The 26,914-nt window shown below is 33.9% G+C and overlaps 1 protein-coding gene across 13 annotated transcripts in view; it reads right to left on the bottom strand.

The window, feature by feature from the left end:
- The window catches only part of DGKB (diacylglycerol kinase beta), a 755,291-nt gene that overhangs the window by 383,899 nt on the left and 344,478 nt on the right, over window positions 1–26,914 (bottom strand). The gene's annotated exons all lie outside the window — the stretch shown is intronic.

The following is a 26,914-nucleotide window of genomic DNA, read 5'->3' as shown; positions in this document are numbered from 1 at the left end:
CCTAAAATAATAAAGTAACATGAGAAGTATATGGATAAGTATTTACAATGATTCTGAAACACACTAAAAATATTTACCTAAAATATTCTAAAAGCTTCTACTTTAAATTAGAAAAGCAAATAATAAAGAAGTTTCCCCTAAAAATTCATTTGATGTAGGATGAATGTAGAAATTTCCTGAAGAAATACAGAAATGGTGGAGTTTTGAAGATGGGCAAGAAGAGAAGTGTTTGGAGAAACTATGGCTTAACATGTGTTTGTTATAAAAGTTGAAAATCAACTATGTTGTTGAGCAATGATGCTAAAAATGAGTAATCTTTAATCTTCAAAGTCTATTTAAATAAATAAATACTTTTTACTTGGTAATATGATTAAAAACATTAATGAGCCCTGAAATAAAGATCATGTTGATTCCATCATGAAGTAATTATAATAATATTTTGTACATAAAAAGGTATGGAACTCTAAAATGAAAAATGGATTCTACATGAAAAATATATCACTCTACATGAAAAATATATTGGAGCAATAGTTATAAATCCCTTACCTAAGGAATATGAATAATTTGACCACATCTAAAGAAATGATAATGCTCTAAAAACTAAACCTGGTTACTTTCAAATTCTGCTTATTTGACATAGTTTTAATATCATAATTTGTTAGTGATTTTCTATTTTCTCCAACAGGTCCATGAAACAAAATACACTTTTGAGTATTGTTGCATGGTTTATTTTGCATTGTCAATTTACATTGTTTGCCTGGTATGTTCCTTCTCTTTGGAATTCTACACTGTAATAAAGTATGAAATCCTCTCAAATATTCTCTTGTCCAATTAGTTAGATACAAATACTTAGTCAAGTGAAATGCTATTAGTAGCAACTTATAAAGTTGTTACTCTTTCGACCTGAGCAGCTACTCATAAAGTGAAATCAAAATGGACTGGAGTAGATTTATTTGATCAGGATCGATTAATTCATGTATCATTACTGAAGTATTTCCTTTGATTGAGAGCTCATTAAAGGTCTCTGCTTTATATCAAAATGTCAATAATGCTTCTAAAATTGAAATGCCATTTTATTAAGGCTATGCTTTTTAAAGTAATAACTTAAAATTATTTACAATTGCTTTTCAAAAAATAAAATTTACAGTCCTTTTTTAAATATTATGTACACTGTTTTACAAAGCATACAAAAAGGGAAAATAATGAAAAAATATCATGTTCTGAGTTATGCCTTTGGTCATCTTGAAAAAAGGAGTTAATAAGTGATTAACAAGGCTTGTCATTCTGTATATACAATAACTCATCTCAAATTGCCTTCTCCCTTGATCCCTTTCCAGAAAAACCCCTCTATGGAAGTATGATTGATATATAAATAGTTTTACATGCCTCCCTTGATTGCTTCTTAACCTATATAACCTTCAATTTAAAATTTATACCTCCTTTATAAAGAGGTGAGACTTGAAAATTGGATCACATATATTAAACATGAAACAATGTTTTAAATGAGTTTACCATACAATATTGGGATTCCCATGAAAATATAGATGAGATAAAGCTACCCATTATATCGAATTCCTGAGGAGATATGTGCCATATACAAGATATAGCAAGGTAGTTCAAACTGACTTCTTGACAATCTCACCAAGAATAATTCATGTAACTTACAATTAGACTAAATCTTTCCTTTGTCTCTCATTTCTCCCACTAATTCATTGTTCTCATATAGAATGTCATTTTCTATAAGACAAAGATGCTAGCAGAAAATGTCATGAATGAATACAAACTTTATTTCCCAGTTCATTTTATCTAGGCTATTTTCTTTACAAAATAAGAATTTATACAATGTAATCAAATAACCTAAATTTAAACCAAAAAAAATCTATAAAATATGAAATACAATGATAACTTTAGACCAGTTAATATCATTGCCAAATATTGTCACAGACATTTTATAATTTCTTCCACATTTCTGTATTAGAAAATACATGTAAAGTGCAGCTTGTTTCTCCAAATATACTTATCTATTCCTTAAAAATCTGCTACACCAAAGGGAATGTTGACTTTCACCACATATAATCAATTTTTCAGTAGAGGCTATTTCATTGGATGCTATAACTAAAGCAATAAAGAGAAAGGGAAATAAACCGAAAGTGTCTAAATTGAAGGAGAAGAAAAAAAAAACAATATTTTCTTTGATGACAAAATGATCTTGTGTGTAGAATATTCCAATTTTAGAGCCCAACAAAAAAATTACTGGAATTTATAAATAAGCTTGGCAAGGGCACAAGATTCAAAATCAATACAGAAAAATTAACTATTTCTATATACTAGCAATTAATAATCATACAGTAAAGTCAAAAAAGTATTCCATGTATGGTAGTTTCTAAAACTAAAATATTTAGAAATGCATTTAATCAAAGAATGGAAACTTGTATTATAAAAACTAAGAGACATTGCTGAGAGTATTGAAGAAGGTCTATAAAAAGAATGGAAACTTTTATTATAAAAACTAAGAAACATTGCTGTGAGTATTGAAGAAGAACTAAATGAAGTAAGAGACAGTTTATGTTCATAGATCAGAAAATAAATATGCCAAGATAGTAATTGTGAAAAATAAATGTAATAAAATCCTTATCAAAATGGCACCAGATTTTTTTTTTGAGAAATCAATAAGATGATTCTATGTGGAGAGAAAGAACCCAGAAGAGCCAAAAGATTTTGAAAAGGAAGAAGAAAATTGGAAAAATTACACTATCTGATTTAGAAACTTCCTACAGAAGCTATAGGAATCAGGATTGTGGTATTGGTATGAGAATAGGCATATAAATCAATGAAAAATTAAAGAAAAAATACTCTTATATTTATGTTCAATAGCTTTTTGAGAAGGGCATCAAACAATTCAATAGAGGCACGAATAGAACTTTTATCATGCTAGTGAGATAATTAGATATCAATATGCAAAAAAATGAAGTTAGGCCTTCCCTTTAAACTATATGCAAAAATTGCAATGAATCCTACATCCAAATAAGTGGATTAACACTGTAGTACTTTTAGAATAAAATATAGGAGAAATTCTTCATGACCTTTGGGTTAGGCAAAATGTTCTTAAAGAATAGTTCAGAAAAATAAATTAAACTTCACAAGAAGCAACAAGAAACCTAAAATGCCATGAGATCTACAAAAAAAAAGAGACAAAATGGTAGATGGAAAACCAACCATATCAATAATTTCATAAATATGAATGGACTAACACATGAATCAAATATCAGAGATTGTCAGCTAGGATACAAAACAAGATTTAACTATACATACTGTCTATAAGAATCATGCTTTAGAACCAAATATATATATGGATTAAGTGCAAAAGACTGGAAAACAGCTATACCACATAAATAGTAAAAATAAGAGAGCTGGAGTGGATTTATTAATATATGAGAAAATAAACTTTAAGTAAAAATAGTGTTAGAGATGCACAGTTATGTTTCATATTGATAAAACAGTGAATATATAAGAAATATATAATAATAATAAATGTATATACATTTAGCAATAAATCACCAAAATACATGAAGTGAAAAGTGACAAAATTGAAATGAAAAATAGATAATTTAACACTTACATGCAGATGTTTAAATGCCATTCTCTTAATATTTGATAAGACAGTTAGAAAATCAGTAAAGACATGGAGTCCTAAACATTATCAAACAAATAGACTAGACTGACATAGAAAACTCCACCTACCAACAGGAGCTACATGCTCTTTTAGAGTGTCCATAGAATATTACCCAGGAAATAAAATATATTAGGCAATTAAAATTATAAGTGAGAGTCTTTCCCTGACAAAGTCAGTCTGTAAACTCTTCTGCAAATGTGCAGACACCATTGCAAGAATAAAAGGATCACAAAGAATAAGGGTTACATGACACTACTAAAGGAAACTAATAAAATTCCCATAACCAACTCTAAAGAAATGAAGGTCTACAAAGTACCTGTCAAAGAATTCAAACTAATTATCTTTAATAAACTCAGTGAACCAAGAGAGAACACAGATAGACAACTAAACAACTGAATACAAACAGAAAGTTCAGCAAATAAACATAGCCATAAAATATAGAAATCTTACAGCTGAAGAAGACAATAAGTCAACTAAAACTTTCAATAAGTCAACTAAAACTTTCAACAGAGAGCAGCTATAGTAGACTCAATCAATAGTAGATTCAATCAGAAGAAAGAATAGTAGATTCAATTAATCCGGTGTATGAATGAACTTGAAAACAGGTCATTTGAAATTATCCAATCATAAAAGCAAAAAGAACAAGAATAAATAGACTGAATAAAGCTTACAAGACTTTTGAAATACCACCATGTGAAACAATATATGCATTATACAAGTTCCAAAATGAGAAGAGATAAGAAAAGGGAAGAAAACTTATTTAAAAGTTATTATTTTTAAAAGTTATTATTTAAAAAAATAATAGCTAAAAACTTTCTAATTCTGGGAATGGAAATGGACATCCAGATTCATGAAGCCACAAGTAACCCAAATAGTTTTAAATCTAAAGAAGTCTACAATGAGAAACATTATAATTAAATTGTGAAAAGGCAAAGACAGAGAATTTATTGAAAGCAATAACTCATCACAAAAAAAGGCAACACCTATAAACTATCAGCAGATTTCTCAGCAGAAATGTTTCAGTCCAGGAGAGGGTGGAGTGATACATTCAAAGTACTGAAAGAAAAAAAATGTCAACCAAAAGTACTCGGCAAAGCTGTCCTTCAAAAATCCAAGATAGATAATTTCCCAGATAAACAATAACTAAGGGAAATCCTTATCACTACACATATCCTGCAAGAAGTACTAAGGAAGTTCTTCAAGTTCAAATGAATACAGGCTATTCAGCAACATGAAAGCATATGATAGTACAAATCTCACTTGTAAAGGTAAATATGTAAGCAAATACACAATGTTCTAATACTGAAATGTTATATAAATCATTTTAAATACTGGTAAAAAATTAAGAGACAAAATTATTAATTATAACTATCACCACAAATTTTGTTTAATAAATAAACAATAGAAAAATAAGTAAACTGATAACAATAACATAAACTACATATGGAGGAGAATAAAAGTATAGAAGACTCATAAACAGTTAAAGAAAAGTTGTTATCAGCTAAAAGTAGACTGTTAGTGCAGGCTTATGGTAACTATAAAATAAACAAAGGTAGTAGATACGCAAAAGACAAAGAGGAAAAAATCAAAGCGTATCACTACAATAAAATTACCAAACCACAAAGAAAGCCAGGAGAAGAGGAGGGGAACAATATAACTACAAAACAGACAAAAACCAACGGACAAAGTGGGAATAGTAAAACCTTAGCCAACAATATTCACTTTAAATGTAAATGAATTAAATGGTTTAATCAAAAGACATAGAGTAGATGAATGGACAAAAACAAACAAAAAACCAACTAGATGCTTTCTCCCAAAACATGACCCAACTAGATTCTCTCTATAAGAGACTCACCTTAGATTTGAAGACACACATAGGCTGAAAGTGAATCAATAGAAGAAAGATAATCTTGGAAATGGAAACCAAAAGAGTTGGGATGACTATACTTAGACAAAAATAGACAAAGTAAAAAAAAGAAAAAATACAAGAGACAAAAAGTAGAATACATTTTCTTTTAAAGCACACACAGAATATTCTCTGGGATAAAGCACATATTAGTCACAAAACAAATCTTAAAATTTAAGAAGACTGATTATTTCAAGTATGTTTCCTCACCATAAAGGAATAAATATAGAAATCAATTGCAGAAAGAAAACTGAAAAATCACAACTACATGTGAATAAAATAAACTCTTGAAAAGTCATTGGGTGAAAAAATAAATCAAAAAGGAAATTAGAGAATATCATGAGACAAAAATGAAAACAACGTTATCAAAGCTTATGGGATACAGCAAAAGCAGTATGAAAAGGGAAGTTTATGGCAATAAACATCTCTTTTAAAAAGAATAAATGGCAAGGCACAGTAGCTCACACTCGTAATCCCAAAACTTTGGAAGCCCAAAGTAGAAGGATTGTTAAGACAAGGAGTTCAAGATTAGCCTTGTCAACACAGTGAGAACTGTCTCAACAAAAAACAAAAAAATTAGCCAGGCATGGTGTTGTGAGTCTGTAGTTCCAGCTACTCAGGAGGCTGAGGCAGCAGGATTGCTTGAGCCTAGGAGTTCAAGGCGGTAGCAAGCTATGAATGTGCCATAAAACTCTGGCCTGGGTGACAGAGTACGGCCCTGTCTCTTAATAAAAAAAAAAAAGAAAGAAAGAAAAAAAAAGAGGAATTAAAAAGAAGAAATATCTCAAATCAACAACCTAACTTTATACCTCAAGTAACTACAAAAAGAACATGCTAAAGCCATAGTTAGCAGAAGAAAGAAAATACTAAAGATTAGAACAGAAAAAAATGAAATAAAGAATAGAAAATGATCGACAAAACTAAGAGTTGCTTTTTATTTATTTTTTTAAATTCATTTGGAGACGGAGCCTTGCTCTGTCACCCAGGCTGGAGTGCAATGGTGTGATCTCAGCTTACTGCAACCTCCGCCTCCCATGTTCAAGCAATTCTCCTGCCTCAGCCTCCTGAGTAACTGGGATTACAGGCACCCACCACCACGCCCAGCTAATTTTAATATTTTTAATAGAGAAGGGGTTTCACCATGTTGGCAGGATGGTCTCGAACTCTTGCCCTTGTGATCCACCCACCTTGGCCTCCCATCGTACTGGGATTATAGGCATGAGCCACTGCACCTGGCCTGTTTTTTTTTAAGATAAACAAAAATGATGAATTCTTATCGACAGACATACTAAGAAAAAAAGAGAGAAGACCCAAATAATGAAATAGGAGTCAATACAACCAATGTCACAGAAATAAAAATAACAAAAAGGATTATTATAAACAATTATATGCTAACAAATTGGACAATCAAGAAATGAATAAATCCATAGGAATATACAATCTACTAAGACAGAAAGAATAAATAGAAACACTTTAAAGATCAGTAATGAATAAAGAGTTCCAATTAGCAATAAAAACCTATCAATGAAGAAAATCTCAGGACCAGATGGCTTCACAGGTGAATTTTACCAAACATTTAAAAAAGAATTAATACCAATCCTTTTAAAAGTCTTCCAAAAATATAGAAGGGATAAGGGGCCGGGCACGGTGGCCCACGCTTGTAATCCTAGCACTTTGGGAGGCCGAGGTGGGCGGATCACGAGGTCAGGAAATCGAGACCACGGTGAAACCCCGTCTCTAATAAAAATACAAAAAATTAGCCGGGCGTGGTGGTGGGCGCCTGTAGTCCCAGCTACTCAGAGAGGCTGAGGCAAGAGAATGGCCTGAACCCGGGAGGCGGAGCTTGCAGTGAGCCGAGATTGCGCCATTGCACTCCAGCCTGGGCAACAGAGCGAGACTCCGTCTCAAAAAAAAAAAAAGAAGGGATAAGGAATACTTCCAAACTCATCATATGAGGTCAGCATCACCTTGATAACAAAGTAATGACACTACAAGAAAAGAAAATCATATCCCTGGTGAACATAAATGCAATATCCCTAATTAACCTGGATGCAAAAATCATCAATAAAATATTTAGCAAATCAAGTTCAACAGCATATTAAAACAATTTTGCACCATGACCAAGTGATATTTACCCCTGGGATGCAAGGATAATTTAACACATGCAAATCAAGCAATGGGATACATGACATTAGCAAACAAAAGAAGAAGAATAACCACACAATAATCTCAAAAGATGTTGGAAAAGCATTTGATAAAATTCAACACTCTCTCATGCTAAACAACTCAACAAATTAGGTATATATTAGGTATAGAAGGAAGCTGTCTCAACACAATAATGGTCACATATGAATATCCTACAACTAAAATCATACTCAACAGAGAAATACTGAAAGCTTTTCCTCTAAGATGTGAAAGAAGGCAAGGATGCTCATTCTCACCACTTCTATTCAGCAGAGTCCTGGAAGTGCCAGCAAGAGCAATTAAGAAAGGAAAAAAAACAACAAGGCATCCAAATTAGATAAGAAATAAAATAATCTCTGTTTGCTGGTGGCATTATATTCTATCAAGAAAACTGTAAAAACCTCAAAACTGAGGGAATTAAAAATCAAAATGAATAAAGTTACAAGATAGGTAGTAAACACAGAAAAAGCAGTTGCATTTCTGTCCACGAACTATGAACTATCCCCAAATGAAATTAGAAACACAGTCCCATTTACAATATCACCAAAAAGAAAAATACACCCAAGAATAAATATAACCAAGAAGGTGAAAGACTAGTAAGTTGAAAAATGTAAAACCCTTATAAAAGAAATTAAACAAGACACAAACGAATGGATAGTGATCCTTGAATATGGATTGGAAAATTTAATATTGTTAAAATATTCATTCTAGCTAAAATTGATCTATATATTCAATGCAATCCCTATCAAAATATCAAAGATATTTTATACAGAAATAGAAAAATAATTCTAAAATTCATACAGAACCACAAAAGCCACAAATAGCCAGCGCAATTTTGAACAAAGCTGAAGGAATCACACTTCCTACAGTAATCACGATAGTCTAGTACTGACATAAAGACAGATCTATAGAGCGATGGAACACAATAGAGAGCCCAGAAATGAATCCACAAATATACAGTCAACTGATATTTGATGAAGATGCCAAGAATACACAACAGAATAAAGAGAGTATCTTCAATACATGGTGTTTGTAAAATTAGATATCCCCCTCCAAAAGAATGAAATCGGACACTTATCCCACAGACAAAAATTAACTCAAAACGGATTAAAGACTTAAATGCACAATTTGAAACAACAACAACAACAAAAGAAAACTTTCAGAAGAAAACATAGGTAAAAACATTGATCTTGACAATGATTACTTCGATGTGGCACCAAAAGCACAGGCAACAAAAACAAAAATAAATACGTGGGATGGGCTGGGCACGGTGGCTCACGCCTGTAATCCCAGCACTTTGGGAGGCCGAGGCGGGTGGATCACCTGAGGTTGGAAGTTTGAGACCAGGCTGATCAACATGGAGAAACCCCATCTCTACTAATAATACAAAATTAGCAGGGCGTGGCGGCACATGCTTGCAATCCCAGCTACTCGGGAGGCTGAGGCAGGAGAATCCCTTGAACCTGAAAGACGGAGTTTGCGGTGAGTTGAGATCATGCTGTTGCACTCCAGCCTGGGCAACAAGAGCAAATCTCTGTCTCACAAAACAAAACAAAACAAAAAAACAAACAAAAAAATTGGGACTACATCAAACCAAAAAGCTTCTGCACAACAAAGAAACAAGCAACAAAATGAAATGGTACTCTATGGAGTGGGAGAAAACATTTGCAAACCATGTATTTGAAAAGTGGTTAATTTCCAAAATATTTAAGGAACTCCTACACCTCAATAGCAAAACAAAACAAAACAAACAAACAAACAAAAAACAACAAAATAACCCAGTTACAAAATGGGGAAAGGACTTGAACAGACATTTTTCCAAAAAAGATACAATGATGCTCAACAGTTGTATAAAAAGATGCTCAATATTGCTAACCCTCAAGGAAATGCAAATCAAAGCCACAATGAGATATCGCTTTATTCCTGTCAGGATGGATATCATCAAAAAACATAAGATAATAACTATTGGTAATGTTATAGAGAAATTGGAATGCTTGTATACTTTTGGTAAGAATGAAAAGGTTGCAGCCACTATGATAAAATAGTATAGAGATTCCTAAAAAAAAAATTGAACTACCATATGTTCTAGTGATCCCACTTTTGAATATGTATCTGAAATCATGGAAATCAGAATGTCAAAGACATATCTTAACACCATGTTAATTGCAGCATTATTCACAATAGCCAAGATATGAAAACAACCCAAATCTTCATCAGCAGATGAATGGATAAAGAAAATTTGGCATTTTATGCATTGGAATGTTTGTCAGCCTTTAAAAAGATGGAAATCCTAGCATTTGTGACAACATGGATGGACCTGGACATTATATTAAATGAAATAAGCCAGTCACAGAAGGACAAACACTGCATGATTCCTCTTACATGATGCATCTGAAACAGTCTCATGTATAGAAATAGACAGTAAAATGGTAGTTACCAAGCAATGGTGGAGGTGGGATATGGGGAGTTGTTGCTTAGTGAGTGTAAAGTTAGTTATACAAAATGAGTAATCCATTTTGTAATTGGACCAATTACAAAATTGAGCACTATAGTGCTCATAGTTAATAATAAATTACTCACAGTTAAAAATTGATCACAGTAGATATCTATTAAGTGTTCTTACTCCAAAACAAAAACAAAACAAAGGGATACAAGGGAACTTTGGGATGTAATGTATAAGTTTGTTACCTTGATTATGGTGATAGTAGTGAGAATGTATACATATGTCTAAACTCACCAAATTTCATTAATTACGTGTGGTTTCATTTTTTTGTATACCAATTATTCCTCAAAGCTGGGGAAAAATAATGAACCAAATCCCACACTGTCATGTTTTCCTTGCACTAATACATGAAATAAGATACATGAAGTATTGTAAAGATGAATAAAGCTTAATCAATATGGCAAAAATAAAATAGCATTCATAAAAGTGATTGTATAACTTTATAAATTTACTAAAAAATCATTAAACTTCACCCCTAGAATGGGTTAATCATGTGGTATGCAAATTATATTTCCTAACCCTGTTTTAATGCTGAAACATGAAAGTTAAGCAAGGGTTTTTAAAAATCTCATTTGTAATTTCAAATCTTACATAACATGCAGTCTTCTTGATAGCCATGTTAACTCAGTAATGAAAAGCACAGTCCTAGAATTGCTACCCAGCTCCTCAGACAGCACACTATAAAGGTTTACACTTAGTATATGACCTTTGTTCACCTTCACATTGTTGATTTGCTTTAATTCTTAATCAAAATCTAGAGGTGTGTATTTTATCACAAACTAAATATTCATAGTATGTGGACTGACTTCCAGGGGTAACCACTTCAGGGTATAATACTCAGGGTTTTATTACTGATCACAATATACCTTTTTTATTCTCTATAATAATTTGAAAAATAATTTTAATTAATCTCCTGCAGCATGAATTTATGTGATATGCAGAAAAACATCATTGAGCATGTTTTTCTCATTTATATACTACCCATTTGTGGAATTACCACATCATTTACTTAATATTTCACTTAAGTAAAATATTTATTAACATGCACAGACCCTGTACTTAGTCTTCCAAGGAAGAAGCCAATGATATTATGCCAGAATCAATAGTATCATTTAATAAAGGAACATTCCCATACATCATTTTGGGGGGTATAATATTTGTTATTAACTTTGCAATTGTTGCTATAATACTATCAGCAAACATGTGACATATTTACTATAAAGATGCAATTATAATGATGCCTTGGAAGCGCTGGTCTTTGCCTTGCCTTTGGCAAAAATAATAATAATTTATATTGTAAACATTGTATTATGTATGTTCTGACATAACTCAATTGGTTTACCAGAGAGGTTATTGTGCTTTGTTTGAAAATTAAACAAAAGTTCATGGCCCAAATTGGCAGGGATGTGTAACCTAAAAAGCTCTGGGGTAAGTTAAAAAAATCATCAATCCAATTAAACCTCATTTTAAAAGACTTTTATCTTCATAATTCCTATCATACTTTTCTGTTTTGACTGCTTGTGCAAAGTCATCACAGTTGCTAATTTGTTTATCTGAGAATATACAGATTTACCTTCTACATTGGTAATATAGTTTACTTTACTATTTGAGTTACAAATTTATGAGTGGTTTTATTTTATCATTACTTTCCTATTGCAGTGATTTATTTCAAGCTTTTGTTTCATTTTCTACAAATTGTGGAAAGAACTCAACATAATAGTAACAATGCCAACTACATATTTAAAACACATAAGCAGTAACAGGCAAATGATATGAACATATTGGCTGAGGGGAAATGTAGCCTGTTAGCTGAACATGTTCTGAGACAAACTGATCAACACTGTCTTCTTTTTAGCCTTGATAGAAGCTTTCGAATTCAATGATTTATAGTATGGTAGAATATCTATGAAAATGGTAATCTTCCTTTTCAAATTTATGCAATGTATATGAACGCAACTACTTAATTGTGGCTGCATCTGAAGCCACCAGACTCCTTCTTTTTTTTTTTTTTTTTTTTGAGACGGAGTCTCGCTCTGTCGCCCAGGCTGGAGTGCGGTGGCGCAATCTCGGCTCACTGCAAGCTCCGCCTCCCGGGTTCACGCCATTCTCCTGCCTCAGCCTCTCTGAGTAGCTGGGACTACAGGCGCCCGCCACCACGCCCGGCTAATTTTTTGTATTTTTAGTAGAGACGGGGTTTCACCATGGTCTCGATCTCCTGACCTCGTGATCCACCCGCCTCGGCCTCCCAAAGTGCTGGGATTACAAGCGTGAGCCACCACGACCAGCCCAGACTCCTTCTTGATATTTTTGATAGACCACAATGATCCACTAGTAGCAGGTAGTTGACATCTTGAGAAACACTGTATTAAGAATACTCTTGGTCTCCTTTTTTTTTTTATCTAGACACATTCATATGACAAGTGATGCCATGTCCAAAGATCTGTGGGATTCCTTCACTAGTGGGAGCAGAGAATAGCCCAAGCAAGTGGCAGCTGTAGTATTATGGTTATACTAATGATGCTACACTAATAAAAATGAAAATAAACATCATTTACAAACATTAGGTCAGCTATCAATATCACTTCACTTGTGAGCACACTGAAGTGCTTCTAAATTGCATGAAAATATTTGGCAATGCCAAAGAACCAAAAAGAAAAAGTGGTTTTGTAGTCCATATAGCCTGCGCTCACGTAACACAGCGAATGGAACAGGAATGAACTGAGCCTATTGAGAATAAGCAAGTCATAAACAGATAAAATATTACTGAAATGCCACCACAAATACATGTATAGAACAGCACATCTAAAAGTTAATTTCTCTGTTTATATTAGGTCACATATATAGGTCATATTTAGAAATGATAGACTGATAGTTATTTTTAGAGAACCACATAGAAGCAACCTAATCCAAAACCTTCCCAAAGCATATCGTGACTAATTCGCTATGTCCTAGACTATGTCGTTGTACATTCTATAGGCTTTTCTGAGCAATCACATCCACATCAATCTACTTCTTAATTTTTATTGCTGAAACCCTTTCTTCCATGTTCCAGATCTACATTCTCAATTTGACATCAGTAAGTCAGACAATGTTGTAATAATATTTTAATAGAGATTTCAGTTTCGATGCCAAATTCATTACCAGATGCTATCAATAGTCTCTTTTGTTCTTAGCCTATTTAGATTTCTAGTATTTCCATCCAAATTATCCTACCCAATTTCCTTACATATCATCTCATAGTATTGTGACTGTGCTAGCCTCCACACTTGTTACTGGCCTCCCTGCCTTCATTTTTGTCAAATGTAAATAGATTTTTTGTCTGCAGTCAGAGTACTCTTCTTAAAACACCATTCCTTTTAAGTGATCAATTGCTTTTACAAAATTCTACAATGGTTCCTCATGGGCCATTCTTAACTTCCATGCTCTTTTTAAATAAATTAATATATCTATTTATTATCATTAGTATTATTATTTGTAGAAACAGAGTCTTGCTAAGTTGCCCAGGCTGGTCTCAAACTCTTGGCCTCAAGTGATCACATCATCCTGTCTCGTCTTTCCAAAGTGCTGGTGCAAGCCAGGTGCTCCCTGCTGCTTTTTCCTAACTTTTAGGATCATCTCCTTCTCCTCTGCATCTACTTATCTTCTGTTAAGCCACAACAGTCACCTTCCCTAAACATGACTTGTACTAACCGTGTTCTCTACTTCAAAGCTTTACTCACAACATTCTTCTTGTCCAGAAAACTCTCACACACTATATTTTCCTATTTAATCCCTACACTCCCTTACATGATCCTAGAGAAGAAGATTTTCTATCTAATTTCACTAGTTTTGCATTTCACTGCTTTGCCTGGTCACCTGAACCACCCTGTAGCTGCCACTCCCCAGCAGAGGCAAAAGATTCAGACATTCAAACATAAATATAATATTTCTGCTTTCCAGGGGTCCAAGCACAGAATTCAAGGGTCTCTGATGCTAAGGGTTTCAAGTGGGAATAGCTGCCTGAGATTTTAACCATGTGTCTCCTGTCCCCGCAGATTGCCACTCACTTACCAATTGCATCCAGAGGACTTGTGGAGATTTTATCTGTTGTTACTCAAATAAAATGCTCTATCTCTAAAGCCACACTGCTCTCAAATCTGTGTTTACAGAGATCCCAGGGAGTGTTGTTTCAGCTGACTTTGCTGTGATGATTTTGAAAAACAGAGATGGGTTCATTTGGGCCAATTAAGGATTTTGAGATAAAGATAAAGATATGGATATGTCAGTGTGTGAGCTAGTGTTACACTCTGGGTTGTAACATATTACTTGTCCATGTCATTTTTCATTCTATCTCAGAACTGTTAGAAATTGAAATAATGTATACACAATGATGAGCAAGTGTCCATTTTATTAATACTACAGTATATGAAAAGGATATGTTTGTCAAGAAAGACCATGGCCAGGCATAGTGGCTCACACCTGTAATCCCAGCACTTTCGGAGGTGGGAGGATGGCTTGAGGCCAGGAGATTGAGACCAGCCTGGGCAACATGACAAGACCCCATCTCTATAAAAAATAGAAAAATTAGCCAGGCATGGTGGCATGCGCCTATGGTCCCAGCTACTCACGAGGCTAAGGTGGGAAGATCGCCTGAGCTTAGGAAGGTCGAGGCTGTGGTAAGCCATAATTGCACCACTGCACTCCAGCCTGGATGACAGAGTGACACCCCATCTCAAAAAAAAAAAAAAAAAGAAAGACCTAAATATAATAGAGTTAGATGTTCTATCTGAAAGAATGAAAATAAAACACTGGTTGCATTTTGATAGTGCCCTCTCAATACCAGCTGCACGAACTTGAGAAAATTAATCTCCCTGAACTTCACTTTTCTCTTCAGTGGAATAAGACAATAATAGTAACTTGCTCACAGTGGCATGCAGATAATTAAAAACTATTTGTAAAGAATCTAGCACAATGTTACTCTCACACATAGAAACTCAATAAAAGCCAGAAATTTTGTTATGGCCACAAATTAAAAAATCAAGACATTGCTAGCTCAGAAGGTACTGACTGGTTATAATTCTTACAGAGAAAGCTCCAAAAATCTTGTCCAGACACCTGCATACACCACAGGGATTTGATACACACACCACAGGAGCAGAATGATAATATAATATAACAAGGGACAGGTAGAGGATTTTTAAAATGAAGTATATAATGTGCATTTAAGAATAAATTTGTGATAACACATGAATAGGTGCACTAAAATTTCATTTTCGTGTTTTTTTTTTTTTTTTTTGAGACGGAGTCTTGCTCTGTCACCCAGGCTGGAGTGCAGTGGCGCAATCTCGGCTCACTGCAAGCTCCACCTCCTGGGTTCATGCCATTCTCCTGCCTCAGCTTCTCCGAGTAGCTGGGACTACAGGCGCCTGCCACCACATCCGGCTAATTTTTTGTATTTTTAGTAGAGACGGGGTTTCACCATGGTCTCAATCTCCTGACCTCGTGATCCGCCCGCCTCGGCCTCCCAAAGTGCTGGGATTACAAGTGTGAGCCACCGCACCCGGCCTAAATTTCATTTTCATGTCTTATTAAATAAATTGTATTGCTATTAGTATATGATTTTTATTTCCCTGGAATTAAGGATTATTTCTAAGAATCCAAATCAGGAGATAACTGAAAATATTCCTTGAGTTATAGATATAAGACAATCATTTGATATGTAAAAATCGCATATATTTAGAAAACCTCAGCAGAACATCAGAATAAAGCTGTTGTAATTGTTCTGTTTATAAGATAATGGAAGAAAAATGTTCTCACTTTTGTAGGCCTTTAAAAATGAAGTAAATGCAGTTATTGGAAATATGAACTGACTAAGCCATCTAATAAGAATTACACAGTGTAAATTTCTCTGACATTTTGTTTGCAGATCCTTAGTAGAAAAGTAGTGGTTTGTATTAGCCTTGAAGACATTTTAATCAAAGGACACACTGCTTGTAGAACAAAGTGAATAAATGTAAAATACAGTTTCATTCAAATAATGAAAAACCTGTGCTATAGAAATTTAAATCTCATTTAACTTAAATTACATATTAAGTTACACATTTGTAAATTCACTCATTTTTTTATATAAAAATGTCAATGACATCTCCTTTTATTCTCACAGGGTCTCTAACATTGCTGATAACACAAGTCAAACTTCAGTATTTAATGGAAAACAATTTAGGTTATTATTTTTCAAAGAAAAAATTCTAAATTATATTAGTCACATTTATAATTACATGGATAGTCAAAAACATTGGAGTCTGGATAATAGTAATGATCATAAAAACTTGGCATGTTGTTTTTTGACAGGAAAAGTCTTCTAGGACAGGGTGTTAAATTCCTTAGGAGTGTTTTTTTACTCTTTTATAGAAATCCATCTTTGCTTTCCGGGCCTATCACACTGTGTTTTTCCCCTGTAAGTCAGTTCTTCCTCTATCTCTGCTTTCTAGGCTTTCTCCCAAATGTCAATTTTCCCCTTTATTCACTCCCACTTGTATTTTTACTGTCAGATGCTTCTTCATGTTGATGCCAAAATGTTTTTTTTTTTAAAAAACAGATTTTAAACATTCCCATTTTCTTTATACTTGCTACTATATCCTCTTTTCTGTCACTGACTTCAGCCTCCCTCTTCATGTTTTATCTCTTTGTCAATTTTTTTCTAAAATTTTGTTTTATTTTTCTACTCATTTCTATGCATCTATGCTGTGATAACAATTAAGGCACACTAAAAAAAAGTTAGGCTAATAAGATGATACACAGTACAATTTTTTCAGTTGCAAAAGATGACTCGGGGGAAAAATGATTAAGGGTGAGAGACTCCCACTGAAGTCTATATGATGAAAGTAACCTCAAATACAATTAACTATGAGTATGAGTATTAGACCATGTTCCTGACTGAAATCAAACAGGTAAGAATCCAATGAAGTTTGTGAAATATATTGCCAAAAGCATGGACGAAAAGAGATTGGGACTCTTTCAGACTTGCAATAAGCCATGGAGCCTCAACAGTCTGTGAGCAGAAAGCATACTGAGAAAACATCTCTCAAAAATGGCATGTATTACGAGATATCTACATCAGATGTGGCCAAAGAGGATAATAAAACAGACTAGAGCAAAGGAACTATGAAGAACAAGGGACAATGGAGCCCAGATTAAAGGCTTAATCAGCTTCTGCCACAAATCTCACACTTGGAATCCTCACAATAGCTGCTCAGCAGGATTTAAGAATTGCTACACTGGGATCTGCTGGGCAATGCCCATTCTTCCCTTTGTGGGAACGTTTATTTTTGTTAACTTGTTCCTGATCTGACATCATACACTGGGTGAGAAAGAGGGCAGGAAACTTGTTATTTTTGATTCTAGGTCTCTACCTCTAGAAAGGCCATATGAAGAACTAAAGTAGACCATTTTTATCACCTCTTGAAGAAGAGACAATTATGATTAGGCCAGAGCATCTGGGCTTTCACCAGTCTGCACAGAATTCACAGGGACTTTAAAGTTAACAATCTTGATAAGGGAATGAGTGTATTGGCTGTTGTGTAGAGATTAAACTGAATGTTTTCTAAGCAAAGGAGCTGACTGATAATCATTAGACATGTTCTCCAATCTCCAATAATCTGGTTTTTCTTCTAATGATTTGTCAAATCTTTTCAGTTACATTGCAAACATCTTTGGAGGAAATATTATTTATTATGATACTTATGTGATTCACATCACCAAGGAAAATTCCTTGCATAAATATGGAACCCAACCAATCCCAATTTAATTTCATTTGAATTTCTTTTTTAATTTTTTTTCTCAAATGACTGCCCAAGTTTTTGAATAACTTCTAGTGAAGAACTTCTTGACTTTGCCTATCAAGCAACATAGAACTCTCTTTACTATGCAGAACATATTCCCTGTGGCTCAAGTAGAAATATCCTCATCAACATTACCTCTCCTCTTCTTTCGCATGACTGTAACTCAGGCCATTTCTGAAACAACTGAGACTTGAGTACATGCAGGGCTGGCTTCATGGGCGTGAAACTGGTGCAGTGCAGGTCTTAGCCTTCAGCAGGGCCTCCTCACAATTTAATGCTCAACTACTGCATTTTAAACATCACCCTAGGGTTTTCTGGTGGAACTGGAAGGTAAGATTGTGTCTTTCCACTACGGATCTGGAATTTCAGGCAGCAAATTTCCACTAGGTCGGGAGCATCTGAGGCAAGCAGATCCAAAAGTGGAAAGAGAAATTGAATCCAGACCATACTGTTGGGACCCAGCTAGAAAAGAATGGACTCAACTGACTTGAAAGGTGCAACAAGTGATATGGCATTAATGATATTAAGTTTCTGAATCCAGCCTGATGCCAGAAACACTCCTGGACCAGTGAAATGAGTGAATATAGTCTCATTTCAGTTTAAAGTTACATAAGTGGGATTCTGGCCATTTGAATCCCAAGGAATCCTGATCAAAACACGTTTTCTTTCTGTACTTAGTCTAATATTTTTCCCAACTTTCCAAAACTATTCTTGAATATGTCTAAAACCACCATACTTTGCACAAAATAGGCTCTTTCGTAGTTAACTCATATTAAAAGGAATCATTAAGCTTGCCATAAATTCACTGCTCAATACAGAGTGAGCGATATGAAATTTAAATTGTTGATATGTGTTTTAAAGGTCAAAATCCTTTTCTCTATTTCTTTTGAGTTTTTTAATACTTAATGTTACTCAGTGCTATGCCTCTGCTTTTGGCTCAATATTGATTACATACACCTCCACATCCTCAAGAAGCCAAAATAAACCTGCTACATCCTGTGCCAGTGATAACTAATCTAATCATAAGAAATCAGCTTTATTTTCAAATTTTTAATTTCTGTACATACCACATAAAGGATATAGTTACTTCGGTCTTTCAAATAGTAACGGTAAATGGAATAAAATGAAAATGTATGACAATAATATTATGATAATATGACTAAAGTATTAAGATGAATTGTTAATCATTACTTAGCAAATTACAACTTTCATATGGAGAAAATAATACCTTACATATATAATGAATAATATTACACTTGGGCTAATATGGTTTTGTAAGTTAATTATAGACTACACAGCTGATTTAGTTTCATTTACCTAAGTAGCTGTTCTGACCCTGTTGCAGATTAATTACATCTTCAGGAATACACTCTCATTTATCATTGTCACTTGGAGCATTATAGCTCTTAGCAAGAGTGTAGAACTTTTTTTTAATGTTAAAAAAAATTCCTTAGCTGTGATACATTTTGCAAGTTTAGTCACTAAAAACACATGACAGCTAAAAGCAGGTAAGATTAAATTAGCTATGGAACATTAAGAAAGTTCATGTCCTAGAAATTAAATGACTGTAAGAAAATAAAAATTCTGTTAAAATCATTCATGACAGACAGAGGCTTCATCTACATCCTGGAGCATTTTTTAGAAGATCCCTTGCTTTGAAATATGTGTATGAAAAATGTTTGTCACATTATAAATTCCTCAGCACACATTACACAGCTTTTTACTATTTCCATTTTCTATAATTGTTGGAAGTATTTAAAAGAATAACATGGTTACCTTTATCTATACCTAGAAAGTATTATTTAAATTATGATGGGAAATTTATACCATTTGCTTTTACCTAATGATGGCCATGTTCTTAATTGTGAACATGAGAAAGAGCTAAAGAAGTCTGTCTGTAGCTTTGAATACTGTAGAATATTTATTTACATGTGAGTGATCAGTTAACATCTGTTTGAGAACTATGTGTCAATGTATGTGCAGAGTAGGCACACTTGAACAACTTACATTCCTTCACCTGGAGGAGCTCAGATTATAGGGGAAAATAGACCAACAGGTGCAACTGAGAAACAATGTGTAAAATGTGGTTAAGGTTAGATAAAGATATGCAACAATTAATACGGAGTGCCCCAAATGAGTGGCAAACCCAGTTTGGTAGGTCAGAAAAGGCTTTTGGAGGGAAGAGAGGCTTCCACTAATTATTCAAAAATGGACAGGAGCTAGCCTTGTAACTCCTGAATGAGGAAAAGGTGGATGTAAAGAGGAAATTGGAGGAAGGGGATGGGAATGGTCAGTTTCATCCAAACAGAATTGATGATAGGAGCAAAGGAAAAGAGTAAAGTAAAAGCATCTTGGAAACTACAGGCAGTTTCTGGAGATGAGATTGGAGATTGAGGCAGGCCCAGAACATGATAGGAAGCTTGGAATTCATCTGTATGCAACAGCAGGGCCACTGGAGCCATGACTAGCTATGGGGAGCATGGGTTTGAGAAATCAAGACTGGAAGCAGAGAGCAATGAGGAGGCACAGTGATCACAATGGTAAGAGGTAATGAGAGTCCCAGATACCCAGGGGACTATATAAATAAAAACAGAAAAGATTTAGAGAAGATTGAATGAGAAAATGACAGGATTTCTTGGTCAGTAGTGGGCATTTGTGAAATGCTGAGATGAGCTCTAGATGGGTGATCTAGGGCATACTGTCTTCTGCATAGATGGTGGTTGAAATCAATGAGGAGGAGTGAAATAACCCAGGGCAATGCAGAGGAAAGAGTAGAACAGAAAAACAATCCTGGTGATCATCAGCAATTAAAGGACAAGTAAAGTTAGAAAATCTCTTGAAAGTGACATAAAACCAGCAAGGTGGTCAGAGAATTATAAGACTTGAGAGAGTGTAAGGTCATGGATGCCCAAGGAAGTAAGAAAAACATTTCAAAAAACAGAAAGTGAGTCAAGTGCTGCAAAACACTCAGAAAGATGGTACTACTGAACTGGTTAATGTGACGTCAAGGGTGACCACAGCCAAAGAAGTTTTAGGCATGTGATAGGGATACAAGTAAGTCTGAGAAAACAGTTTGCACTGGTTGCACAAATGGTGAAGTGGTAACATAAAAGAAGTTGTTTTACCCCCAGAAATTACCTAGGAATAAATATTTTTTTAAAAAAATTGATATATATTTTCTGTTTTCTTCTTTCACCAAATAACCTATATAGTTATTTTTAAATATTCTATTTAATACTTTGTATTTTTTAGAATAATTTATATTAAATACTACATTTACTATTCTTCAGAAATCAGAAATTCTGGTTCAGTATTCAAAACCCATTTTAAACTTTGTTGACCGATAAAGAAAATGCAGGGAACAATAACACTGAAAATTATATTTAAGTCTGAACATTTAAAAACACAGAAAAGTTATCTGGTGAAAGGAAAGACAATTAAAATCTCTAGCTGGCTGGGCATGGTGGCTCACGCCTGTAATCCCAGCACTTTGGGAGGCCGAGGTGGGTGGATCACAAGGTCAAGAGATCGAGACCATCCTGGCCAACATAGTGAAACCCTGTCTCTACTAAAAAATATAAAAATTAGCTGGGCGTGGTGGCATGCGCTTGTAGTCCCAGCTGGTCGGGAGGCTGCAGGAGAAGAACCACTTGAATCCCGGGAGGTGGAGGTTGCAGTGAGCCAAGATCGCGCCACTGCACTCCAGCCTACCGACAGAGCTAGACTCCGTCTAAAAAAACAAAAACAAAAACAAAAACAAACTCTAGCCATTAGTTGCTTAATGAACAAGCAATTTTTGAAAATTTATTAATAAAACTAAAACAGCAATTTTGTTTTATTCTGTCATTTAAAATTCTAGTTTGGGGTTTTAAGTATTACAGATAAAAACAAATTATTCATTATTGGTTACTACGGATCTGTTTTGAAAAAAATCCTATTATATTCAATTTGCTGCTTAACATACAACTTATTTATCATTCATTAGAGATTAGGTTAATTTTTTTCTAAAATACTTATTTACTAAGGAGTTTAGTGTGACCTACTTAATAAAACAGAAACAAAATGTAATTGAAAGAAAATAGCTGAAATTACATTTGCAATGAAATTTTATGAGTAAAATAAATTGCTCTGAGGTAAAATTATCAAATATTTGAGATTAAGAATCTTTTTGTGATTGGTAATTTATTCAAATAATCTAAGTCATTCTGGAGATAAATAACCTGTTTCAGAAGCCAATGTCCTACTAGAAAGCATCTTCCAAAAGGGTATGTAGTTGATTTTCCAAGAAAAACATTACAGCAGTATAGCATTAACATCATTAAAAATTTCTTTATGTCACAAAACAATAAAAAATACAACTGAGGACACTGTCTTTCTTTAATGCGCTTTATAGTCTTCATTTGGTTGCTATGATCATCCATAACTTGTCAATTTCTCTAATGTAGACTCCAATCTCACTTAAGAACCAAATAACAATGATTGTCATTAACATGATGACAGAATTATCTGCAGACCAACAGAATTTTATCAAACCAAATATAAATCAAAGTAATAGAAAATGACAGCTTCTAAAAATTATATCACAGTTTTACTAAAGAGGTAGATAATGTAGAAATAAAAGAAAATGAAATTTAAAAAAATGACTTTGATCATTTTCAAAGCCCAATTATATTCATCTCAGGACTAGACAAAAAATTCTTCCTTTTTAATCCGTCTATGAGCATTGCTAAATTTCTTTGTTTAAGACATTTCCTTTGTGTTTTCAGTAAAGATATAGGAGAATGTGTTACAAAGGGCTGAAAATTGGAGAAATTCTGTTAACTATTCCACTAACTTGAAATTTATGGTTATGAGAATTAAGTAGTCATATTTTTCCTACACTGGCAGAATAAGAGGCTCTTAGTGACTGACTAAGGCTGAAGGATATTAAATCATAACCATGCAAATATCTATTTGATAGGACATTTGGGTGGTAATATATATGTGTAGTAAAAGTCCACTTGTCTTTGTCAGATTTCTTCCAGACTTAGAAGATTTCTACAGTTAACATAGACCCAATTCTGATTTCAGAAGAACTAATATGGATAAGGTTTTCATTTTCATGTTGGCTTTCACTTTTTACACAGCATGTGATACTAATTTGTTTCTGGATATGTTCTACAAAAACCGGAGGACCTTTCCAGAAGCCTTTACAATTCTTATTGCTTTGCTTGTTTCTTCTCGCAATGCTGACTTCTGTGTTGAAGAGTGTCCAAATTGGAACTTACTGGGATGATTAACAGCTGCTACAAAATCAATACTCTATGTAGGGAAAACAGAATTGGGCTAAGATGGTCTTACATGAGCACTATTTTGTGGCTGAATATCTATTGATGTCAGCAAGCCAAATATAATTTATCTTGGTGGAAGCATTTCCATGGATATAATACATGAGCTTTTCAGACTCGGCCTCAGAGACATAAGAGGTGGGGAAGATAATTCATAGGTCTTAATTATGCATAATTATGCATATTCTCAGTTGCAAAGATGATCACTGTTATACTTAGTAAGAAATGGGTTTGCTTAACTCTTTCATTATTTTAACATTTATTATGGTTGAAACACTAAGTCATACTATTATTGTTACTGCAATCTGTCTCACAGTGAGTCTTAAATTTTTTTTCTTCACAAATTAAATTGAAAGATAATACAGATGTTTGTGGATTTGGTTTATTATGCCCTAATGTTCTAATTACAGAACCATAAGGTAGTCGCTAACATATGACCTAAAAATCTTTTATATCTCTTTTTGGAGGGCTAAATATGCTTTATAATATTATATTTAATATTAAACAGGATAAATACGCTAACAGTTTAAAAGGTAATAAACAATTCCCTGAGCCCTTACTTATTTGTATCTCCTCTAGCCACATGCAAGGGAATATGCTTGTGTGTAATGTTTCACCTCCAATATACTAGAATTCACACTTCTTTCTGGCACCATGTTCATCTTTGTATCCACTATAATGTTTATGTCAGCAATCAGACAATACGCATTTGTGGAATGAACTAATAAATGAACTCCTTTGTGATTAAAATACCAAGGAGCTAAATGCTAAATGCCCATGATAACTCAATATTTTAGATTTTTATACTAATGTAAGTACACTGTCAGAAGTAGTTAAGAAATGTTTATTCAACAATGCCATTTGTAAAGCCCAGTAAGTGACCCATAAAGAGTACATTTTGCAAATCTGTTTAACTGGATTATCCACTGGGAATAATATTGTGTGCTAACCCTCCTCCCTCCCTGTCTCATGATACTCTCCCTATTTCATTGTTGCACATGTTGCTTGGATAAGGAATATGTCACCATTTTTTTATGTTTTTAAACACAAAAAGCTATCGGGTTTAAAAAGACTTAAAATAATTGTTTTGTGGGGCAGCTACCATGAATTTGACTACACTTTTAGCACATTAAGTAAGGAAACTGTTTTCCTTTCCTCCACACTAGGAAAAATTAAATGTTTTTCAATAGGGAGCTATCACAAAATATGGATTCTATAGTTCTCAGATGTGTGGACTTTCTACCAACATTTTAACCAGAAATTGATCCTGTAGCTCAAAGCCACAAGGACAAGAACATGATAAGGCAGGGTCAGCATCGTTATGGACTGGGAAAGCCACAGCTATCAATAAACCAGAAACCTAGAAAATAAAATTAAGGAGCCAGTGGTCTTAAGGCTAATAGTGAGGGCTTTGAGATCTTTGGGATGCTTAAGGCCTAATCCCCAAAGGGGAAAGCAAAGAGAAAGTCAAACGTTAAGAAGCAAATGGGAAGAACAATACATGAACCAGAAGAATTTGCCATGGTTGCCATCAAGCATCTCAGCACAGATGAATTCATTCTACAAAATGAATCTAATAATGTATTGCAAGACAAAAATTATTTTCCATCTAACAGTGAAATAAAGACCCCATAAAATATGCACATGCTTTGTCACTTCCTTCATAGTACCCTGTATCTTTTCCTTCAAAATACTGAGGGCTGTTTGAAATTCACTTGTTCATTGTGTCCCATTCCTAAGAAAATGTAGACTAAATAAGAACTGGTTTTCCCTCTTGTGTTCTCCAATACTAATTTCGTTTATCTTCTAGTGTTTGAAGAGTATCCAGCACATAGTGATTAGTCACATAAATAAACAAAATTGCTATATAAGTAAGTGAAGGAAAGGAAAAGACAAAAGAGTGTGTGAAATGTAAAGAATCAGTAGAACAGCAGCTATAGTTATATCTATCCAGTTAAAATGTGATCTAAGCAAAAAAACCACATCCAATCGCAAATCATTATTAAAACAATTCAATAAAAGGCAGCACTGTAGAACAGGTTGAAAGTGAATATTTGAATGGGAATGTTAGCATCATGGTATGTATGGGTTTACAAACATTTAAATACATTGAATAATGCTATGAAACTTTAAAGATTACCCATAGTCCCACCACATTTTAAATTTATATCAAGAAGTTTTATTTTTCTCTGTCTCCTCACATGCTGGAGATATATATATATTTGCAGATTCATTTATATGTTTTTACATACATATTTTGATATATATTTGTGTGCTCGTTTACATGTTTTTTTTTGTTTGTTTTTTTGAGACCAAGTCTCACTCCGTAGCCCAGGCTTGAGTGCAGTGGCGCCGTCTTGGCTCACTGCAAGCTCCACCTCCTGGGTTCACGCCATTCTCCTGCCTCAGCCTCCGGAGTAGCCGGGACTACAGGCGCCCGTCACCACACCAGGCTAATTTTTGTATTTTTAGTAGAGACAGGGTTTCACTGTGTTAGCCAGGATGATCTCGATCTCCTGACCTCGTGATCTGCTTGCCTCGGCCTCCCAAAGTGCTGGGATTACAGGTGTGAGCCACCACGCCCGGCCTTCCTTTACATGTTTTAGGAGACAGCTATGTAAAGACATTGATGTTTGATCACCACTGTGTTCCTTAACATTTCTGGAGCACTACTGTTAAGTGTTGTAAGAACTTTAGAAGTTCGGAACAACTCCTTAAGATAGTCTCTGTATTGTCTTCCTTCACAAAAGTAGGATATGAGAAATAATGTTATTTATGGACAATTTGTTTTTGTAATTTAATGTTAAATTTTGGGGACTTCTTTTCTGGTTGTACATTATTTTCAAATTGATAAATTTTTAGGTTCCTCCAACTATTATGTCTTTAAATATGTTTTGTCCAGTTTACACTTTTATACTCGTTTCCCTGTGGAATAGATTTTTAGAAATGAGACGGATGGCTCAAAAGGTATTCACATTTTTAAATTTTAATAGATACTATCACATAATAAAATATTTTAATTTATAAGTCCATCACACAATATGGATGTGGTGGCTTTTCTATTAACATCATCATGTCAATAAGTACGACAGCATCATACTTACTGATTTATTGACTGATAGAGATCATCAGTCTTTGTAATTTTGAACAATTTGAAAGGCAAAATATGGTAACCTATTGCATAATTTTATCTTTCATTGTTAACTAAAAATATTAGGAATTTTTTTCATCTGGCTATTTAGTATTTTTCTATTACATGCTTATGTTTTAAACTGGAATTCAATATTTAAGCTTATTAACTATAATTTTTGTTGAAAACATTTCTTTGAAATTTAAAAGTTAATGAGTTTCAATATATATTTTTAAAATGAAAGATCAAGAAAACACAACCATAATTACCTTGCTGGTAATTTCTAGATTTCTTGCTGGTCTCTGACAAGTTTTCCTGTTTCAGATGATAGCAATTTACTTCTATATTTTCTTCTAATATAAGTATATTGC

Source organism: Hylobates moloch, unplaced genomic scaffold (assembly GCF_009828535.3).
Source record: "Hylobates moloch isolate HMO894 unplaced genomic scaffold, HMol_V3 SCAFFOLD_1, whole genome shotgun sequence".
NCBI lineage: Eukaryota > Metazoa > Chordata > Mammalia > Primates > Hylobatidae > Hylobates > Hylobates moloch.
This window is presented reverse-complemented; position numbering and strand designations above follow the sequence as displayed.